At 38.3% G+C, this 23508-nt stretch overlaps 1 pseudogene; it reads right to left on the reverse strand.

The window, feature by feature from the left end:
* Positions 1-10754, reverse strand: part of LOC144372514 (kelch-like protein 3) — a 103391-nt pseudogene extending 92637 nt beyond the window's left edge.
* Between the last annotated feature and the right edge of the window lie 12754 nt (positions 10755-23508).

Raw genomic sequence — 23508 nt, forward strand, 5'->3', positions numbered from 1 at the left:
CTCAGTTACAAGCTTTTATTATGATTAATCATTATGAGCAGAAGCCAAGGTTCATTCATTTCACAAAGATGTGAGCTCACCACAGCTGTAGAACATAGTAGGAGAGAGCCAGATTCATCTCCCCATTGCACCACTTATTCCTTCTGTGACTGTAGCAGGTCACTTCCCTCTCTGTGCATCAGCTTCTTCAACTGTATAAGATGGGTCATATTAGTTGTGATTTTCATCTACCTGGCTTATAATGAATATTAATAAGCATCAGTTAGGATTGTTGTGGCCTCTTCCCCAGAAAGACAACTCAAGGTCTCTCCAAGAAATTTGTAGCTTGGAAGAGACAAAGTATGGCTCCCACGGTCATTAAACCAAGACCCAAGGCTCTGACACAGCAAGAGCCCCTGGGACTCCATGCTCATCTCCTCAGTTCACAAATACTCAACAAATTATGTCTTTGTAGACAAGGGGTAAGCAGCTGCCTCAGGAGAAATGTAAGAGCATGATGAGAAATCTACATTTTGATCCATACTCTCTCCTCAACCTTTCTTGTTTAGTTTTTCCTCAAGGTCATCCCTGACATTACCACAGTTTAGAGTGAGGAAGTAAAGAAAAAGGAATAGTTTTACTATATATTACACTGATTCCAAATGACAGTTACCCTATAGTCCCATGTGGTGCCTCTCCATGAAGCCCTGCACATGCTGCCCTCCACCCCACTCCACACTTACAGATGAAGACAGCAGGCCCTGAGGGTCACAGGCCAGTGGGTCACAGGTAGGTCTGGCCACTCAGGCTTCCTTCAAGATTCAGCCCAAATATTTGGTATTTCCTCAGTTAGGTGTGACCTGATGATCCTCACCAGGGCAGCAAGGACTGTCTCCTGCATCCTGGGCAGCCCATCCTGAACCTCACCCTGCCATGCTGGAAGACACCCACTTGTTGAGCCATTTGTTTCCACTGGAAGCCCAGCCTTGGGAAGCAGCCTGTCATGACACCCTCTTTGCCCACCCTGTCTGCTAGCACAGGGCAGGAGCTCAGAAGACATGTTTTGAATGACTAAATAAAGAATTAAGATGAGAATCTACAACCAGCCATGAGGAAGGAGAGGGACCGACACAGCCCATGCCTTCTAGAGCATGCTTCCCCTCCACCTAATTATTTAGCAGTTCCTTTAAAGGGCCTTTGCCTCAGAGCAGCAGCTGGCAGCTGGCCTTGGCCTATGTCCTTGCCAAGCATTCCAGGCACACCCAGAGCAGGAGATATCCCAAACTCTCCTTTGCTTGGGACAATTCCCAGCCACTTCCAGGCCAGATCAGGTTAATCCGTACCTCCCATACCTTACCATGGTGCCTACACCCTCTCTGGATCTTCCCTTTCAGTCTTCATCAGCCCTCAGGCAGAGGAGAAATCAGGCAAATCCTTCTACACTTATGTGACTCCATGAGCACCTCCACATTTTATAACAATAGCCAACATTTACTGTTTACCATGTGTCAGGCACTGTTCTAAGTGCTTTACCTATATCAATACATTTAATCCTTACACTATAATTATGCCCATATTAGAGATAAAAACACTGAGGCACAGAGAGGTTAAGCAACTTGCTAGGGCTACACAGCTAGAAAATGGCAAAGCTAGGATTTAAACACAGGCAGTCTATAACTCACTGACTGTTGTGATTCCTGCTCTGCAAATGAGAAAACTGGATCCATGAGACAGAGAGTGTCAGTGGGGGTACTGGAGAAGCTCTGGTAGGAGATAGGCAGCATGAATGCCTTTCCTGGCCAGAGGTCACAGAGCCAGGCCCTCACTTTATAGATGAGGAAACAGACATCCTGCAGGGGGAAAGCACCAGGGCAAGAACCCTCTGTGAACCAGTGTCCAGGCTGAGCTGGAATCCAGCTCATCCTTGCTAATTCAGTCCCACCTCGCCCCAATTTCCCCAATCATCTGAGCTCATATCTTCACTTTCTCTCCCCACAAAGTACTTTACAGAGCAGCGATAAAGCCATTTTCTCCCAACTCCTCTGGCTGGGCTGGCTGGTGCTCTATCTTAAAATACTCATTTTATAAGCTAATTTAGAGAGAGACAGACACGGGGTTAGACCAAAAAACATCACCTTATTACTTTACTACCAATTATTACCTCGTTACTTTTTACTTATTTATACTTTAATTATTATTACTTATTACCTTACTACTATTATTACCTTATTACTGTTATTGCCTTATTACCTAGGCAGGCAATAACAATCTAGAGCAAAATGTCTTCTAATTATCGAAATTTGTAAATACTTTATAGGGAAAAAGTTATTAAATAATGATGAAAAGAGAGAAGAAGACAGGTTCTAATCATATAGCTATATGACCTACCCTCTAGTCATCTGATACTAAAATTATTTTGCACTTACTGTTACTGACCAAAACTCATTCAGCTCTCTGGACCCTCACTGGACCCAGCATATAACCACTGCATTGCCCACTCTACTCTGGACTGGAAAAACCAGTAACAAAACAGAGTGGCTGTGCATTCCAGCATGCATAAAATACACTCCCACTAAAAAAGGGAGGGGGAGGATTAAGCCAAATGGATGTAGAAATTATCACCCAGGAGATGATCTCAGGGGCCAGAGACAAGGCAGGCTCTGCAAGACTCAATGCATTGCACCTCAGATGCTCTGCTGACCTGCACCCTGACCCCGGTGAGCATGCTTCACCATACGGACCTAACACCCAACTCATGCTATATCTTGGGATCTGTAGTTTAAGGAAGGCAAAGGTCTCCCAAGAACAATTTTACATGGAAGAAATACATGGGTGTGTGAAGGTGACAGTTTGAGGCAATGACTAGTAGGATGAATATATTTCCACACAGCCCTGTTAAATAGAGACACAGGAAAAAGTGCAAAGAGGAGTGCATGTTTCTCTGGAGAACTCATGAAGCTTAGGAGGAGAAATTCAAGACACTGGTTTGGTTTTCTATTGAGAGCCGCAACCGAGTCAGAATGGCCCCTGGCATTTTGCCAAAAGGAATGGTTGAGAGGTGACACAAGTGAGCCATTAAGATGATGATAATTAAGATGCTGGATTGAAACAGGCTGTGTATTCAGTTGTAGAGAGACCCCTGCTGTCCAGCAACAGGGCGGCTGCTGCTGCCTTGGGCGCCCTACTTTTGAGTTCTGTTGCTGAGTTCCTGTTGATTTCTGGTTGAGCTTTTGGGGGTGGGGGATTCCTGGAGAGTTCACGTTGGTTGGAAGTTCCAGTGGAGGAAGTTCCAGTTAATGTGTGGGTTTCCTGGAAGGGCCACGTGGGTGGCGTTTGCGGAAGTTAGGGCAATAAAGGAGTTCCTGTTTGAACCTACAAGTGCCTCCTGTCAGCTTGGTTATTTTGTGCCTGGCCAGACTGCGGCAGTTTTCCTTTTTCATTGCTTGACTATATCTGTTTGAAGACCCATTGAATGAAATAAAATTTCCCTTGGTTAAAAATTTTTCCCTTGGTGTTTTTTTCTACATTCATCTGGTTTTAGTTCCACTTATCATATGCTTTCTCTAATGCTCTCTTTCATGCTTCATTGAGCCCAGGGTATATCTCTTCACCTCGTCGGTTGTCTTTGTCTTTACATCTATCTTGCCTTCACTGGAACCACACCCTAACCATGATTTCCATCTTTCCTCAGTCAGCAGATATTCTTTTCCTACTCTTTGATGTTGGACACCAACAATTGCATATTCTCTATGGCTGTGACCATTGGACTGTGTGATGTGTGTTGGAACACATCCATGAGCCTGGCATAAAAAATGGCTTGTTGGCATACATTAAGATTTAAAGAGGATTTTTTTCCAGATATTTGTACAATATCATATGAACTATCCTGTTTGGAAATAAGTCATATACCTACCATTTATGTTCCATAAGATAAGAATAAATTATCTGAGTAAGTGTCACAAGAAAATATATTCATTTTCTTGAAGATTGAAAAAAGCATCCAAATATTAACTATGAATATCAAAGATATCTACATATAAATTAAAATTATACATAACAAATGTAGATGTAAAATAAACATAGACAACATTAAAGGAGAACAAAGATGAAACTGTATAAATACAGTGGGGCAGATTTAAGAGTTGTTCTTTTAATATTTTTTGTAATATTTTAACTACAACTACAAAGAAGAGATTCATGTTTGTATAACATTACTACTACTTTGGTTACTATATCTCTTGGAGTTGTAGAAAGCACAAAGTAATAGAACAGAGTTCTTGATCTAAGCAACTTGGAATTAGATTGCGGGGGAAAATATTCTCATTGAAACTAAGAAAATATTTACATATGCAAATCATGTAGTTTCTGAATAGTAGAGGACTCACTTGTAAGAGGGTTGATAGGTGCTGGACGCTAGAGTTATTCTACATTAAAATCAGACCCTATCACTTGTGAGTTGGGTGATCCAGTCATGCCCTATCTATCTCTTATCTGGAAAATTGAAATAAATTTCTAATCAGTCTTTCTTCTAATAATCTTTGCAATTTAACCCTTCTTTTAAGCCTTCTAAAGAATTATCCTTCAGGGGCTGAGGTTGTGGCTCAGCAGTACTGCCTAGTGTGTGTGAGGTGCTGGGTTTGATCCTCAGCACCACATATGAAAAAATAAAAATAAAGGTATTGTGTTCACCTACAACTAAAAAATATTTTTAAAAAGAATTGTCTTTCAAAGTATTTCCTCTCTCTCCTTCTTAAAACAATATTTATCAATTGCCTACAACCCAAATTCCAACTTTCTGAGGCATACAAAGTTCTTCTTAATCCTTTTCTTGTCTTTATAGCTTTATGTCTTGCTATGATCAGTTTCTTACCTTCAGAGTATTCTGACTCAAAACGAATTGTGTGTGTGTGTGTGTGTGTGTGTGTGTGTGTGTGTGTGTGTTATATCACTTTTCTCATTTTGGAATTCTCTGACCATCCTATATAATGCTTCCCTTGATATCTTCTTTAAAACATTGTACTGTTTTGGTTTTTATAACTCACACATTATTATCCTTGTCCCCTTCTTACTAATTTCTAATTTTCATCATTTAAATGTAAAAACTATAAGGGCAGAAAGTTTGTCTTTTTTTTTAAACTACTCCATGTGTAGAATGATGCCTAGCATTCCACAGGTAATCAATATGTATTTGTTGAATAATGGAATGAATGGATACATTTATCAATAACTCAGAAAGCTTTTTTAATATTGCTAGATGGAAATATGCCTCCCCAATGTACATTGTTTCATAATGACTTTTACACTAGGCCATATATTACTTAGTGGTTATTTTGTTTTCATGACTCTTTTTTGCTTGGAAAGCATATGGACTGAATCTTATTTGTCCTCATGTAGGGAAGCTTTGTTTAATAAACAATTATTAATATTTGACTTTGAAGTGAGAATAATATTTTGGGGTAAAATAAGCTGCATGATAGAGAATACAAGACAAAACCATATGTAATCCTACCCCACACCCTTTTGATTTGTGTCTTAAATATTGGGATGCAGAATAGTATAATGGTAAAAACTACAAGAAATGGCAGAGTATAGTGGGTGATCTCTGTTGGACAAATTTTTCATAAAGTAATACCCCGAATGTGAATGATAGACAGTGATATTCTATACACGTGTAAAATTGAGAAAGGTGTTGGTACTTTGGACTCCAGAGAATCCAGAGCTCATGTGAGATTTTTTTAAGGGGGAATTCCACAAAATAATTAAAGGAGCTTTCTTAAGCTGCAGACATACAATACTAGATAATATAACAGCCTCCTGTTAATGGTCACTCTTAAATAAGGTATACATTCTGATATTGTTTCATGAAACACTGGTTAGGGTTGTACCACATCACTTGCCACAGCTTCTACTACATCATAGATATTCAACAATGTTAGTTGAATAGATGTTTTCTTAACAACTGTGGAGACCCTAGGGATCATAAGTTCCTCTGGTATCCAGAGGCCATAGGTGTAGAGGATGGCAAGCTATGATCTTTTCAGAAAGCAGTAAATAATTAAATTATTTAAAAATTTTTTTCTAATTGTTGATAGACCTTTATTTCATTTATTTATATGTGGTCCTGAGAATAGAACCCATTGCCTTACACATGCCAGGCAAGTGTGATACAGCTGAGCCACAGCCCCTGCCCCCAAGAAACAATTAAATTATTAACAGTCTTTACTAGAATGTTTCCTCTCACGATTTTAATTGCTGCATGTCACATTGACACAGAAGCAATCTTTGCTTTTAACACTTTCATAATATCTATTTAGGGTCCCCAGAAATTTCTCACATGAGGCCCAATGCCCTTTTCCTAGGTAGATGGAATCCACCTTTTCTTTCTTGTTTTGATCCTGGCTACACTTTGCCAATATTTTGCCAGTGCTGGTGTTGACAGAAGTGGCACTGATGTCAGAGCATTTATTCACTCAGAACCACAACTGACAGGCATCACTGTGTTCTCTGGAATCCAAAATGCTATCACATAAGTTTATTTAAATATTTATTTAGATATTGGTGGACCTTTATTTTATTAACTTATGTATATGCTTTGCTGAGAATTAAACTCAGTGCCTTACACATGCTAGGCAAGTACTCTAACACTGAGCCACAACCACAGTCCCCAACACATACTTTTGCATATAAGTTGAAGCATTCCTTTCTACCTTGACAGTAGCTACTTCTAGAATGTGGATATTCACTTCTGCTTAAAAGAGAAACTTCCAAAAGAAGTTCCTGAATCTCCTATTTTCTTCTGTCAATGTCTGTTTTTTTTTTTCCTGAGGAGAATCTGGGTGAGACAGAAAATGACCAGACAAAGTGTGCTTAGTTCTTGGGCACAGGAGATGTCAAATTTCAGAACTTGAGCTATGATCACTTTATACTATATGGATTTCAGATTAGAAGAAACCTGCCTGCAAAGAAGGAAGACTAATGTAGAGTTACAGACAAAGGTAAGAGAGGCACACAGTGCTCCTTTAAATATGGCATATATATTAATCTCTTTGATCCTCAAAGAGTTTTTAACGTCATTTATTTTAATTTCCATTTAATCTTCCTTTTATACCAAATTGATTTCTTCCTAAATTAATTTAGTTCTAAAGAAATACCTTCCTTCTTATTTGTTCATAGTTTAGACTAAGTTCAAACCCACCAATCTCTTTTACCCAGAAGTTTCAACTAAAGTAAAATTTTCCAGTATTTTTCCTTTTTGTTTTTATTCATGGCTATCATTAACTGTTATCCCACACTCTTTCTATGATTACTATTTTATTGTTTCTTTTTGTTTACATATGAGAGCAAGATCCATTTTGATATAATTATAAAAGCATAAAATATATCTTGTTCTAACTATGACCCTGTTCTTTTGGGTATACACAATGGTGGGATTCACTGTGATGTATTCATATATGTACACAGGAAAATAATGTTGGATCCATTCAACTCTGATTCTTGATGGCTGGAGGAGGTAGAGCTGTCACATCACATACTTGTTGAATGTCCTCTGAACTAAGCCTGGACTACAGTGAGCAAAGTCCTATCCATATGACCTCAGGAGCTCTGAGAGAGGTATGCAAGGGATTTCACCTTGTAGGCTCTTGGGGGTGACAGTGGCACTCATAAGACTGGCTCTGTAACCAACCAGATGGCCCAACAGCAGACCTAGGCTGGTGAAGTGGGTAGGAGAAGCTTCCTGAGGCCATGAATATCTCAGTGTAGATAGAGTGGCAATAGGGTGACAAGATGGAATTTGAAGCCAGAAGAGCAACACTATTTGAAGCCCTGCACAGGGTGGTGTGTTCAGCTACTGGAGACTCCATTAATCTTTATACTTTGTAAATTGCATACCTTTATAGGAATTCACAAAATCCAGGTCTTGGCTTGACAAAAGGAAGCAGGATGTCAGTTTCAGGAGATGAAGTCATTGTAAATGGAACCAGCATTTCCAAGTTCTTTGGAATGAGGCAGGCTAGACCTTCCCTCAGTCCTCTGAAAGATAGCCTCTTCTCAGTCTCATGTGAGCACATGAACAGTGTTTATGAAGAAGCAGAATTCTCCAAATGGGGCTTTGCCCAAAGCAAGAAGACTTGAGAGAGATCCAAGGGCAATACTAGTAATTCTAGGTGCTTATCTTTTCCTTTCCATCTGTGTATTTCCACATACTTTACCCACATTAACTCATTAACAATCCAAACCTTACAATAGCCATCCACCATTCTGAGCTTTGGGATGAAGGTGGTGATATCATCTAAGCTGTGCATCCAGAGAAAGCTCCTTCTTGAGAGTGACAATACTTTTCTGCTCAAAGCTCACAGAATCCTTTCCAGCCACTAGTGGTAAACTCATTTCTTGACTCCTGTTCAGAGAACTCCTGTGATGCCACCTCAATGCCCTGTCCAGCATCTCAGAACATCACAACTGGAATGCCTCTGCAAATCTCCCCTGCAGTGGGTAATCCTGTCTTATATTATTTAGAACATCAACTTATTCAACTGATCCAGGGAAGATAAGTGAAATTCCCCAAGCAATACAATTAGTTAGGGACACATGAAGTTGCAATTCCATTATTCTGAACAGAATGCAGTAAGGAGGAAAATTCTCTTATCCAACAGATAAATTAACACTAAGCCCACAGGCTCAGAACTACAGGTAATAGAAAACCTGTTCCTGAGTTATTATAATATGAAATGAAAAACAATGTACATTGAGGACCAGAAGCTGGGTAGCCTTGGGCTTCATGCATAATATATTCCAAGACAGATTAATACCTTTTTTCCTAAGAAAACTCCTAGATCAACTCTGAGCTTTTTACAGAATATAAATAATTCATAGAATAAAAATAAATATTTGTGGATTGACTTGGTGGGCCAAAATTCTTGGCAGTTGGACATTTTTCCATTTTCTGCTTTAATTTTTTTTATACTTTTTAAAGTTTAGTTATAAAAGCATAGATAACTAGGGTTCAATACAGCTGTAAGAAATGTTGGTGTCAGTTGCTGTCACCTATGTTTCCCAAGCTGGTTTTTAAGAAACATTAATTTTGGGTTATCAGAGGGGAAAAAAGATTCTGTGCTCAAATAACTGAGTAACATTATTAAGCTTCCTACCTCGTCCCCCAAGAGTCTAAAGGTGCATAGTTTATTAAAGATACTGTGCAGAGTTGGGAAAAGAAAGTTTTAACTTTGTTGAGAGAGGTGTTTTCCAAGATTTTGTCCATGGTAGAATCCCTCAAACATTTTGCATGATATCTATTAAGTGCTGCAAAATTTGTGTGCCACTTATTCCTTATGACTTGATTTGGGGTAATTTATTGAAACAGAGAAATTGTTAGGCTTAAATTCTTGTTAGGGAGAAGAGTTCAGACAGGGACTGGTAAAATTATGCCAGGTAAAATGTCATCAGGTCCACTCAAACTGGGAGAAATCAGGGAACATGAAAACAGATCATGTATATTATTAGGCAAAATAAAGACTAAGATGAGACATGAGGTATGGATAGGATTGCACTAGGTAGAGATGGAGTAGGATAGGCACACCTCAAGGTGATATGATGAAGAAGATGGGGAACCACATGGAGCTGTGTTTGATGCAAGTGGGTTGGAGTAAAGGTGGGTGTGTACTGGAAAGATCATAGAAGACATGGCCAAAAAGCCTTCAATCACACTGTGATTCTTGAATGTTTGCTTAAGGTTCTGACACTCCAGAAGGTGATGAGAAACTAGTGGAGGGTGTTTTATTTTGTGCAGAGAAATAATAGAACTTGGGGTGATAAGTAGGAAGGGTGAGGCTCACAGAAAAAGGTAAAGTCAGGAGAAGGGGTCAGCTGGTAGAGGAGGAGACAGGTTCTGGAGAGACCAACACACCACTCAAAATATTGCCCATCAGACAATGGTAAAATCCAGTTCGCGAGGAAAAGTAACGGAGACCAGCCACAGGAGACTATTTCAATAGAGGAAACCTCCTGCATGGTTGAGAACCATAGCCTTGAAATTCTGAATGTGTTCATTTGACTCCAGCAACCTGGCTAGATTGCAAAGGGACTTCAAAGGGTTTTTGAGTCTCTTTATCTGTCATATGGGAACTGTTTCTATCTCAAAGGGTTGTGGGTGTTCCCAAGGAGAAACTTTTATAGCACAGGGGCTGCACATATTGGGAGCCAGGAATGAGCATGAGCCACTGAGAGAAGGAACTGGAAAGTTGAGATTATGCCCCTGAGGCGGTCTAGAAATGGAGTCAGGGACCCACAGGAAGACCAAAGCCCTGACATCAGCCGAGTCTAGCAAGTACTATCTGGAGAGAATGGGTGAGGTGGGTCAAGGTGGGTCTCCTATCCTAGGCTCTGCCCTTTTGCCCAGCTTTCATCCAGGGAAATGTCCCAAAAGCTCCAGGCTGGCCAGGCTCCACTGCCAGGAGTCAAACGTGCAGGTGCACCCCTGTGCTCCTCCCCAAATTCCCATGAGACTCTAGATCCATGGCTACGATTGGCCAGCGGACCCTTACGTCTTGGCCAATAAACACCACACCGCTCTGTGCAAGGCTTTTACTGGGTAGAAGAAAACAAAATGATGAGAGGGGTCCGGGTGACCCCAGGCGGCAGCCGAGGCTGAAGAACAGGGTCGAGGCTGGCGGACCAAAGTGGCGGCAGGGTAGAGAGGTAATGATAGGTATGGCTTGCAGGCTCCGGAAGACCAGGCCCACTGTCCCTGTTCCCAGCCTCTCCTTGGAGGCCACCATTCAGGGGGAGGGGAAGGGGCGTGGAGGACGTGGTTGGGTCCTGGCAGGGGGTGGGGGTGGGGGTGTGCCAGGACTGCAGGGACTATCAGGGACTCCTTCCCCCAGACCCCTCCCCACCAACCGGGCGCTCTTGGGCAGGAGCACTTCTTGGGGAGCCTCCAGCAGAGTTTTAATTTTGAAGAAGGTTTGAAGTGTGTTTCCGCAAGACCAAAATGTGGAAGGATTGTCTGCACCGGTCCTTCCTTCCTACTTCCCCCAGAGGAGCCCTGGTGCCCCCTGGGGGCCGTGGGGATGGGGGCCTTTGGGTACAGTTCCTCCCGGGGTCCACGAGGCTGGGGACCTTACCGTTCTGGCTTCTCCCTGGGGCCGCAAAGCTGGAGGCCTCCGGGTCCTGGCTCTTTCCGGGAATCATGGGGCTGGGGTCCTCAGAGTCCTGGCTCCTTGGCTGGGGAAACTCAATATCATCTTCAATTCCCTGGAGGCATCATATGTTATTTTATCTTGAAATGACATCTAACAGCAAGTCACGTTATATGAAAAAAAAAAACATTCCGTAATTAGTTTTTCATTACTTTTTGCATTTTATATCAAAAGTTTAGCACAGTGCTATTGAAATTAGTGTAAATCACTGGAGAAACTTATATGCAGCATCTATGACTTAAAAACAGATTTTTAAAAAATATTTCCAGAGATTCAAAAATCTTAATTCAGTTATAATGTCTGGTAATATATTTTAAAATGTTTCGAAGAAATCAATTTTTACAGTCCTTCTTTCAAATACAGAGTAGTTCTTGTAATTGGTAGAGCATGTGTATATGTGTGTGTCTATATATCAGATTTGGGGGCTTGGTATACTTTTTTAATGTATATTTTTTTTGTTGGAGTTGAACACAATATCTTTATTTTATTTATTTTGATGTGATGCTGATGATCAAACCCAGAGCATCATGGGGCTTGGTATTTTTAAAAAATTGGGATGTGTGTATGTCTTTAACTTTAAATATATACATACAGAAAATATATCTTTTAATATATACATAGGGAATATATATCTTTTAATTCCAAGTTTAAAGGGTGCATTGGCATGTACTGCAATCTGGTGGTATTTTATTTAGTTTAACTTGTCAGGAAAATTGAAACCAAATGTCAAGTTATGCTTGTTACTTTGGAAAGTAAAGTGAACTCTTAATAGAAAAAACAGAATTAAGAGTGGGGCACAGTGACTCATGACTGTAATTCCAGCGGCTCAAGAACCTGAGGCAGGAAGATCACGAGTTCAAGTCAGCTTCAGCAAAAGCAAGATGCGAAGCAACTCAGTGAGATCCTGTTTCTAGATAAAATACAAAATAGGGCTGGGGATGTGGTTCAGTGGTGGACTGTCCCTGAACTCAATCCCTAATTACCCCCACAAAAATAGACTGATGTAATATTTTACTGTGTGCTAAAAAATATTGAATTTACCTTAATCATATCAGTTTAGAAAGCGTTAATTTTTTACCTTTTAAAATATAGATTCTTAAGGAAGACATCCATTTTGTAATTTGTTTAATCAGGTCAATTTAAATTAAGAAACAATGGTTGTAGATAATGAGCAGATACTGAATGTAAATACCATAGTTGAGTAGAGATTTATGACAAATTACAGGCAATTCGATAGTAAAAGTGTCTTTAAATACCATCTTTGTCATGCCATCAGAAAACAGTTCATATTATTTTTTAAATCAAATTTTTGATTCTTATTTTCATGAGAATTGATCCTGCCATCATTTTTCTTCTTCCTATCCTTTTACATTCTATAAATTTTTACTTGCCACTATTTATAATAAAGTATACAGTACAGAATGGAGAGTAGCGAATGTACTTATTACACTTTCCTAACTATATGTTATAAATTACCTATGGTATTTCTCATGGTATTACAATATCACATTAAGAACATAAAAATAAACACAGTTTTGTGGAATAGATGAGCATATGCTGAGTAAAATGTGTTTTGTGTAGCTTTCAGAATATTCTTCCCAAAGAGTTAATTAGGATTGTGCATATGTTAATAGTGATATTGATGTATTTTAGATTAATTATGTGCTTAATAGTTTTATCAGTATTGAAAGATTTGCATTTTATGTACTTGTATATATATTTCATAGTTAAATACTATGGCTTAGTTGTTCCAATGAGTTTTTTCACTATTGTGTACAACTTTATTTTCTTTTATCTAAATCTTTTTATTTAAAGAATGCTAGAAAATTATAGTTGAAAATTTGCTCCAAAAATGTGCTGCTATATACAGTACTTAAGTGAGTACTGGGCATGGTGGTGCATACCTGTAAACACAGGGACTTGGAACGCTGAGGCAGCAAGGTCACAGTTCAAGGCCACCCACAGCAACTTAAGCAATTTAGTGAGACCCTGTCTCAAAGTTAAAAAATAAAAATGGCTGGCTGTGGATGTGGCTCTGTTGTGAGGCACTCCTGGGTTCAATCCCTATTACAAAAAAAGAGTTTCATATATAGGTAACTGCTTCTTTTCTGCACTGTCCATTACAATCACTAATAGACACTTGTGGCTATTCTGAATTGAAGTGAAGGTGAAACATCAATAATTTTCACATTGATTGCATGTTCAAATGACGTTATTGTTATATTAGATGGAACAAAATATATTAAAATATTAATGTTAGCCCCAATTTAAAATGATGTGCCCTACATGCCATTTCTGTGAGAAAGCATATCTCGAAGCTTTATAATTTTTATTTTCTTACTACAATGAGACCACATTATAACTCCTCTCCCTAGTACTTCTTTAAAATAAGCAATCTATACTTTAGTATTTGGATAGGCATGAGAGCATATAGTTCTTCTTAGAGCATATAGTCCAACTCAGAGAGAATAGTGTATTAATTCCAATATCTACCTTTATCAGGTTTGTTACTTTGAGGAAGTAGATAATTATGTAAATTTCAGTTTCTTTGTATACAAAATTGGGATATACACTTTCATGAATTTATTTTTAGAATTAGTGAGATATTGTGTATCAAGCATAAATTATTTATTAGGTATGTAACATAAACCTAATATTGTTATTCCAATTTTGCCACTTATTGAACTCCAGAATTAGAAATGTTATTCTCTGATACTTTGGACATATAAATTGTGTGATTACTACTGAAATGTCATATAAGTCAGATGGGATTAGTACACAGTAGAAAACAACTTTGAAGTCACCACATTCTCTATACTCAGTTTTTTCAAATTTTTTAAATTTTGGTTTTCTTCAGTCAGATTAATAATGATTTGACTTGCCCAGAATTTAGGTGAGTCTGAATTGCAAGACATTAAAAAAAGTAATTGATGTAAACATGGATGACCTTTTATGAGGTGGAACTTAGTAGAAGGGATTTAGGTCATTGGAGGCACACCCTTAAAGGGAATATTGAGACTCAGGGACCTTACTTCCATTTTGCTTCCTGGCAAGCATTTGTGACAGTTTTGCTCTCCATGTGGTTCCTTCCATGGTGTACTGCCTCATAACAGGACCAAAGGTAACAGGTTCAGGCAAACATGGATTAAACCTATGTAACATGAGCCTTTATAAACATCCTAATACAATCATGATATGGATGCTTATCTTGATAATCCATCATATCATGAGGCAAAGGATATATATGGAACTTAAAATCAGTCATTTCTGTTGTTAAAATTTTTCCTTAGTCGCTTATCAGTGTGTCAGTGTTCTTGTTGTTAAATCGAGAATAGAGACACTCTTCAACTTAGGAATTTAAAAATATTTTCATAATTTGTAACATATTTAAGTACTAGTGAAATTTACCTCAACCTAGATCTCTACAAGGGGGAATTCAGTGCCATTTTCTGGTTTGATGCCATTTTGGATTAACAGTAAAATAGATTTAAGAGAGTAAACTTTGTTATAAGTAGGCAATTTGCTAAATATCTTCCTTGGTATCTGGTTGTGAGACTATGAAACAAGATAAATAAAAAGCCCATATCAAGTGGATTATATACTACAGTAGTTATTAGATGATTGAAAATAGGAGATACCTAGGGTGGTAAAGATCTCAGTATAAAAGTACATTGCTGGCTTTACATTAATTATTTATACAGTTTTATGCTTTTCCCACCACTGGATTACAAGCATTTTGAGACTGAGTCCTATATATACTATTGCATCAATGAGTAAAGTATTCCAAATTTATATAAATATACCTGTCCCCCAAAACATTATATAATTAAAGTGATTAAATAAATCCCAAACTCTTGAATAACTTATTTCCAATAGACATCAAATATTACTCTGAATACATTTTCTCTTTTAAAGAGTTGGCAGTGTAAATTGATTCAGATATAAATCCAGAATCTGGTTGGTTAATTAAAGAAAAAAGCATGGTGAACTGTGAGTGAACTTTGTAGTAGTAGCAGATCTCATTAGGTACGGGAGCTGCAGAATGGGTATGTAACTCAGCTCAAATCCATCACTGATATGGTAAAACCATTGAAATAGCTCAAGTATTGGCAATCTGAAGTTCAAGTAGAGTAGATGATATTAATAACCTATGAGGACTACCTTTAGTCTTTTTGTCCTATTGACATACTTATGTCATGAATTGTCTTGACCTCCAACCTTCATTGTTTTAGCATTATACTTGAGAAATGTACTAACTGGGGTTCAGATCCCACATTTGATCACATCAAATGTTACCCAAACTTGATAAACTTTTTATTGAGAAACTTTTGTTTATTTTTTTGAATTTCCTTGACTGTTCCCTAAAGGTTTTGATTGAATAGTTTGAGATAGAGCCTTGGCATTTTTATTTTTCAATCTTATTGACTTTCACACAGGAACATAGGAGTGTCCTTCTGAATTTTGTGGTTGGTGTGTGTGTGTGTGTGTGTGTGTGTGTGTGTGTGTGTGTATGTCTAAGTAAAAACTGAATTTTCAGAAACTCGGTATGATGACCTTTTGTTGCTTGTTTTTAGTACCAAGGATTGAACCCAGGGGTGCTTAACCAATGAACCACATCCCTAGCACTTTTTCTTTTTTTCTTTTTTCTGAGACAGGATCTTGCCAAGTTGCTTAAGGGCTCACTAAATTGATGAGGCTGACTTTTAACTTGTGATCCTCCTACCTCAGCCTCTAGGGAACTACTGGTATTTACAGGCATGTGCCTCCATGCCTGGCTCATGATGCCATTTTAAGTACAGGTAAGCAATGCTGTATCCTTTAAATGAGACATATTTTCCATTATTCATTGTTACATGATTTGACTAAAAACACTTTAGTGGTTTGAAGGGGCCATAGTAGTGAATGGCATGAGACAGAGATTTTCTGGTATTCTAGCAAATTACAGCATGTTTATTTAATTATATTTACCAGTGAAAGTTCATACTTTGAAGTTTCAAATTGTAGAAGATCATTTATTCCCTAACCAGCTTCTGTTATCATTGCAGGTCTCCAATTTGATAAAAGTCCTACCTTTTCACTTCGTATGCAACCAAGCCCATTCATTCTTATTTTAGGCAAAATGTTCCCTTTCCTGATGTACCACGCACCTCTCCTAGTTTGAACTACCCCATTAATCAAGGGCCAGTTAGCTTAAGTTCCTCTCAGATGTTTTCACTGATAATGATTATCCCAAAAGTTGTATAGCTTGTGTCACTCATATGAGGAATTAATATACTATGCTACCTAGTTACATAGTTGTTATGAGTGTTCTGACAGTCTAACCTGTAGTCTTGTGTGGGTGAGGGGCCATTGCCTACAATTATTCCTGTTCCTGGGATCAAACCCAGAGTCTTGATTCATGCCAAGCAATTTGTTTCATCAGTTAAAAGTTAACAAGAGTTAAAAATAAGAATAACTTATTTTAAATTTAAAAAGATATGTAGGGAGGACTGATGTCTTTCACAAAGGTTTTACTTACCCATTCTTAGCAAGTGAACTTTTTGTAATTTTCCTGTTATTGATCTTTCCCCTGTTTCTTAGAATATAGACATTGTTGGATATTGTTCTGTCATGGTTCCTGAAGAGTGTGCCCTCTGATTTACCTGTATGAGAATCAACTAAGTGCTTATTAAAGTGCATACTTTAATAATCTTTTACCATTCATATTATTTTGTTCCTTTTGTTCTTTTGGCCACACTGCTGGTCCAAATTCTTTTATCAACTTTGAAATTCTTCCTATTTTCTAAAGCTATACTTAGAGTAGTTTTAGAATACTGGTTAGAAATATAGGCTATGGATATATACTACCTCATTTTAAATTTTAGCTGTTTTTTTTCTTTTCCAAGATAATAAAGCTAGTTCTCAAATACTTCTGTGCTTCAGTTTCCATTTGTATAAAATGTGGATAACAGATTATCTCATAGCATTGTAATATATATATATATATATAGATAGATAGATAGATAGATAGATAGATATAGATATATTGATATATAGATATATATATAGAGTATATATTTAATATGGAGATATATATATCTCCATATAAAATTAATGTATTATTTTACAAATTCTTTAGTCTTTGTATCACTCAATTTAACTTTCATAATGTTTTGCAAGTTAGAGGTTTGTATTCATTTACCTCTATTAGATTGCAGATTTCTTGAAGGGAAGGGCTGCTTTATTAATTTTAATGGATTTTACATAATAAAGGGTTCAGTTAATACTATATCAAGTAATAGGAAGGTGGCAAAATGCCATGATCAGCGTGTCCACACTAGCAGGTTTCAGCAAGGGGCAAAGGGGAATAAGAAAAATTAAAAACTCACACACAGACAAATGTTTTTGAAGATAAAGCTGGTGTCAGGTGGAGTGCTGTTCTCTGATGGAGAAGCAGGACTAAAGAATTATGACATCAATTTTTATTTATATATGCTCCATCATCAGGTTAAAGACTATATACAAGCAATTTTCTTTGTACGCATATATTTATAGGGCATATTCTGGACTGCTTGTCGTTGCTGTTTTCCTGTTTTGTGGTTGAATTATTTACTTACTACTGACTAGCAGGCTCTTTCTATATAACTTTCTAATATATATTGGACACATTTGGTGGATTTTCTTTTGATTAACATGATCCATTTGATATTTTTCCCCTTCTAACAGACATTTAATTTTCAAGTGGCCAATTTCATCTGTCTAGATTTTCTGGTCTTGATATCCTGTCTTTCTCCATCCCATTGAATTTTGGAGAAACTGCCTAGCAATTTTTGTACATTTGTTTTATGGAGGATGTTCTACACTTGCAAAGAGTATTAATATCACTGTATTTTGAACTTTGTCAATCTTTTTTTTTTTTTGAGGGTGGCATCAGGCATTGAACTCCAGGGCACTTGACCACTGAGACACCCCCAGCCCTATTTTGTGTTCTATTTAGAGATAAGTTGCTTAGTGCCTAGATTTTGTTGAGGATGTTTTGAAATAGAGATCTTTCTTCCTCAGCCTCCCAAGCCCCTTGGATTACAGGTGTGCACAACCACACTTGGCTTTGCCAATCCTTTATTGGTTGATGTAATAGTTTCTTTTAGTGTGTGTGTTGGGTGGCTGGGGATTCAAAAAATGCCTCATCTATGCTATGAAAATGTTCTATCATGAGCAACATCCTCATCCTAATTTAGGGTTCTTGTCTACTTTTTAATTCTCACTTTTCAACTGATCTCCAGTTAGCTGGTCATTTGTATTCCCTTCCCCTATTTGTAAATTTGATACTAGGAATTGAACCCAGGGCCACTTAATCACTGAGCCACACCCCAGCCCTTTTTATATTTTATTTAGAAACAGGGCCTCGCTAAGTTGTTGACTTTAGCTTTGAACTTGTGATCCTCTTGCTTCAGCCTCCCCTGCTGCTAGGATACCAGGCATGCCACTGTGCCCAGTTTGATTTATCCCATCTTTATACTCTGTCCTACATAGAGGGAAGCCGTGAAGACCCCAATTTGCAGGGTTTTTTTTTTTTTTTTTTGATGTCTCAAGAGAAAAACCTTCCTGGGTGTGCCATTCACTTTCTACTGCCAGAGTCACTAACCTTTGTCTCCTCATCCCACTTGCAGGATTCTCCAAAATTTGAAGAGCAAAGAGCAAGTATCCACAGACAGGAGCTCTAATTCATCTTAAGAGAAGGCAGTGAAGGAAAACTTGAACTCTGCAACACTGATCATGCAAGCCCATGTGATATAGGTGTCCAAACCCCTGGATAACCAGGGGTTCTGCCTATGGCTGCTGTGCTTGTAGTCTTATCACCAGTCCAGGCCTCTGGACTGTCATGGGAGATTTCTGCATTGTGCACTCCTGCATGGCTTTCTACCTACAAGCCTATGCAGGCCCTTGCATTTACATATAGTTGCCCTTCAGTGGATATCTCTGGACCGGGTGTCCATATCAAGGGCTTTCAGTTTGTTCTAGTGGTGCCTCCAGCTATAATCCTTGGATGGCAAGCCAGCACCCATCTAGCTTCCTCTCCACCATATGTCCTTATGCCTCGCCCACCTACTATGTTGCCCCTCCCACTCTGGCCAGAGATTTTTCCTCTCACTGTCCCCCAGTAAGATACCAGACTGGAGCCATCTCACACCCTAGGTCGCTAGAAGAGGCCCTTGTAGAGGGGCTGGCTACCATAGAGCTGCAGAGTACCTCTGTGAGAAAGGCCCCGCTCCACTTCAGCATTTCAGCACCGCCCAATATCCAGCCATGAACTCTGCCCTCTGCCCCCTTCCCCTGTTGAAGACACTCAGTTCAGTCCCCACTACCCCAAATTTCCCTGCAGGCCACCCTGTAGGGCTCACCGCTGTGTCTTTAAGCACTAATAAGTGCCCCAGAACCAACCACCACCCTTTAGTCCTGTGGAGTACAATGAGGTGGGCTCTGCTTGGATTTTTGTGTTTGACCTCAAATTTTTAATATTTTGTTGGTACCAAATTGAACCCAGGGCTGATAAACCACTGAGCCACATTCCCAGCCCTTTTTTTATTCTTTATTTTGATTCAGGGTTTCACTGAGTTGCTCAGGTCCTTGATAAGTTTGCTGGGGTTGGCCTCCAACTTGTGATCTTCCTGCCTCAGACACATGAGTTTCTGTGGTTAAAGGCATGTACCACTGCACCTGTTTCTCTTTGCTTTTTACATGGCATCTTTTGATCAACAGTTTGAAATTTCACATAAATCTAATGTATCATATTTTTGCTTCATGCTTTATAAGGCCTCTGTAATAGCTTTGTCTACCTTGAGGTATGGACATATTCTCATATGTTTTCTTGAACCTTTATTATACTAGTTTTTATATTTATATCTATGATTAAACTCTACTCCAATAAAAACTCAGTGGTGTCTTTTGCAGAATTTGACTGATTTTTTTCCATGTCCTGGGTATTGAATCCAGAGAATTACATGTATGTACTACCACATCTAGAATTTGAAGAGTTTTCACTAAAAGTAAAATGGAAGAACAAAATGTCACAATATTCAAGACAGTTTTAAAGAAAATGAAAAGGCAGCCTCCTTTTGCTAGATATTGAGATTTATTATAGAGATTTTGTAATGGATATGATGTATTATTAGTGCAGGATTCCTAAGTAGCCAAAGGAACAAATAGAGGCCCCCTCAAACAGACCCTTGCATACATAGAATCTTTTTGCACCACTCAGGTTGTCAAAAAAGAATTATCAATCAGTGGAGAATGAACAGACTTTAATAAATATACCTGAGAAAACTGGTAAAACAGAGCAACATTTCCAAAATAAGAAAAAAAAATTACAATTCTATCTCATATAATATACTAAAATTTCCTCAAGATGTTTTACAGGATACCTAAGCAATCAAAGACTGAAGATGTCACCTATTCTGAAGCCTGTCATATCCTCTTGGTAGAGAGAGGTGGAATCAAAGGTACTGTGCAAAGTGTAGGTATAACTCATCTGCTGCACAAGATGCCACCATGAAGGAAAGGAGACACAACTCAGTGAAGCAGTGAGGGACAGAGGTGCTATTCTTCATTCTGTCACAATTGAGTTCTTCTTGGAGCAGTTACTGATGTCTTGCAACCATTTTCCAATGAATCTTATGTCTTCTATGCTATCTCTGGGTATTTTCTTTGGCTCACTTTCACCTACCCACTGTTTTGTGACAAATGGATTATGGAATTGACAGCAGCATTGCCATGAACATCTGTTGAGTGTTTCTTCTGTTAGACACATGCAAAGTTTCAGACTGGAGATATATCCTGAGCCACTGGGGTTAAAGGCATGCACCGTGGCATCCAGAATATTGTCACCTTTTGCCTTACTTGATTTTCATTGTCTTTTGATTTAGAAAGGTTTACAATGTCTCCCCCATCTTTTAAAGAATATTTATACTTTTTAAGGAATGCTTGCTTATCTTCAGATCAGAAATTCATGCCCATTATTTTCTTGTTAAACATTAGTGGATTTTTTGCAGAGGGTAGTGTCCCAGGGATAGAACTCAGAGGCACTCAGCCACTGAGCCATATCCCCAGCCCTATTTTGTATTTTATTTAGAGACAGGGTCTCACTGAGTTGCTTATTGCCTCATTATTTCTGATGCTGGCTTTGAACTCATTAAGTTCCTGTCTCAACCTCCCCAGCTGCTGGGATTACAGGAACACTGTACCCCACACTCAACATTTTTTTTTTTGCTTTTAACACTTGTTTTGACCTTGTTACTTTACGTAGTAGTTATATAATTAATTTATTACCCTAAACAGGACACTTCTAAGAATAAAAGTGGGTGATAATAACAATTATATAGAACAACAGGTATAAAATAGGACTATATTAAGCAAACCAGATGTACACTCATTTGATACCTAGAGTTCTATGCACACTAACAAATGATATGAATCAAATTTCATAGGCAGGATCATATCCTGTCTGGTAAATAACCCTGGCCTTTGCTCTGCATCTCCATTCTTCAGGGGGAGGAAAAATGGCTATATATAAATAAAATGGGAATCTCATTTAATTGTTATGCATAGTTTAAATGGAATATAAAATAGAAGACATAATTAAAGAAAGATGGAAGTAATGCAGAAACTATATTGGAATAAGGGTTAGGACTTAGGATAATAAGAAGTGAGAATTATATTCTAATACCTGTAACAGTGTGAGCAAAAGTTAGGACCAGTTTAACAGTTACAGATTATTGGACTAGCGAAAACAAGCTGCTTGGTAATGACATAGGAAAAACCTAGGATCTTAAACATAATTGTGTCAATGTTTGCTCTTTAATTTGTAGGTGACAGGTAACCAGTGAGTTTCTGAGTACTGCACAATCTTGCCTGAAGCTCATGTGTAAAATTGAAATGTACTGTGTCAAGGGTATTAATTGGAAAGTTGAGAAATTGGAAGTATGGAGGGCACTTAGTGTTACAGTTTTTAAGGGGAAAAAATGTGGTTCTAGCAATAGACTTTAGATATTCAGCAGTAGGAATATCAGGGGAAAGGAGATGAGGGCAAGAGTCTCCATGTCTGATAACGTGGAGGGCTATATCTAGACAGATATGTAGTAAGGTTTCCCAATTCTATCATATCCATGATGGATGTACTAACCATAATTAATTAATATGAATGGAGCATACTTCCAGACTTACAATACTGATCTGTGTCTTTTATTAAGAATCTAATTCAAGAAGGACCTTCCTCTAACAAATTTTCTACTGACAGAAACAAGTTTTTACTTATATTTGTGTAGTAATTATAGAAATATTGTGGGGGGAAAAGCCAGGGACCCTTATGGCTTTGTTATCCACTAAGTAGGCTAGTATGGTGCCAGGTGTACAGTAAGTGATTGCATATGGGTACACAATAATTTACCTTGAAAAACAACCTCTCAAACATGAGGCCATATGCACATCAAAGCTTACTGCCTAGAATTAGGATGTGGAGAGTGGAAGTCTTGGAGATAACCAGTTCTGGGACCAGGAACATAGCCATTAGGTCCATTGAACATATCAAGAGAGTTCCTGAAAATGGGCCCAGCACAAGTTATCACAATAAAAAAAGAGTTTGGGGGATTTGGAATGATTCCTTCTAAAGGAGCTCTATAAATGATGACATGAGTCACTCTGGACAGGTGTGACAAGCTGAGCTGAACTGAATTGTGACAAGCTTGAGTTATAAAGGGGAATGACAAGAAAAAAATCAGTGTTGGATGAGTATTATCAGAGAGGAATGATATTTTTATCTCTAGGTTAAGAGACAAACAATTTGTGGCATTAAAAAGTAATATATGTTTTTCCCTTTTCTTCTGACAATCATCCTTGACTCCTAAAACTGCTCCACAGATTCTCGATCACTGCCCCTGCAATACAGAAACAGATCCTGGACTCTCTTCTTGGTTTTCACTTTTCTACTCTTTGTGATTCACCAATCCTCTACCATCTTATTACCATTCAAATCATGGCAAAGAAACTGACATCAATATGCATTTAAGTAATTGTTTTTGGCTGTCACTTTCTGTGGAGAAATAATGCCCTTGTGAAACACAGGGTGCTGATCTTCCTGCGGATGCCCAAGGATGCAAAATCACCATCACTGTTCCACCTACCCTCCCCCAGGAAACCTTTCTCTGCTGTGGTCTAATAGACACTTTCCTATCTGCAATTGTATCTGGCATAATCTGCATTTCTTAAGCACTACAAACCACCCTTGTGGTGAAAAGTAGCTATTAGACTGACGAGTTTTCCAGGATCCAACCCCTCCTACCTTCTCTCTCACACTCACCTT

This window comes from Ictidomys tridecemlineatus, unplaced genomic scaffold (assembly GCF_052094955.1).
Source record: "Ictidomys tridecemlineatus isolate mIctTri1 unplaced genomic scaffold, mIctTri1.hap1 Scaffold_112, whole genome shotgun sequence".
NCBI lineage: Eukaryota > Metazoa > Chordata > Mammalia > Rodentia > Sciuridae > Ictidomys > Ictidomys tridecemlineatus.